The following is a 641-nucleotide window of genomic DNA, read 5'->3' as shown; positions in this document are numbered from 1 at the left end:
CGTGCGAAATATGAGACATTTTAAACTTCTTACATCTCAACACAGCGTTGACACGACTAGGGTGTACGCATATAACTTAACAAATATGCTACAGCCTCTCCAAATTTTATTTTGCTTTCACTTCACTTTCACTTTATTTTTTTTAATTTCACTTCCAAAAGACTGATAGACTAAACTGACTACAGGGGCATCAGCGGAGGAGTGACCTGTCTTCTCAATAGTGCATTGTGTTACAGTGAAGTAGTGATGTGTCAGTTGCAAACGAAATGGCTCTTAATGAGCCGGGTCTTTGACGTGAACGACGCGAGCCGCGGGGTTTTTTCTTTCCTTCTCTCACCCTCTCTCTCACCCTTTTTTCCTCTTCACTCCGCAGGCACAGGCCTTGTGCCTTGCGCTGGGCAGAAGGGGGAGGAGCAGTAGTTACACTCTCAGTAGCACAGGAACAGAGCAGGAGGGAGAGAAAGAGAGCCAGGGACAACAACATCACATTAGAAAGGTATAGTAATCATCCACAACTATTTTCAGTTGCAGATGATAAAGGATTCAGAAAGTTTATTTATGCAGGCTCATATGACAGAGAATATACATCTTCTTTTTGTTTTCACATTTTAATTTATATTTAATTGTGTTGTGGTTTGCAG

Source organism: Haplochromis burtoni, unplaced genomic scaffold (assembly GCF_018398535.1).
Source record: "Haplochromis burtoni strain Fernald_Lab_line unplaced genomic scaffold, NCSU_Asbu1 Contig_56, whole genome shotgun sequence".
Taxonomy (NCBI): Eukaryota; Metazoa; Chordata; class Actinopteri; order Cichliformes; family Cichlidae; genus Haplochromis; species Haplochromis burtoni.
The sequence above is the reverse complement of the archived record's forward strand: the minus strand, read 5'-3'. Positions refer to the sequence as shown.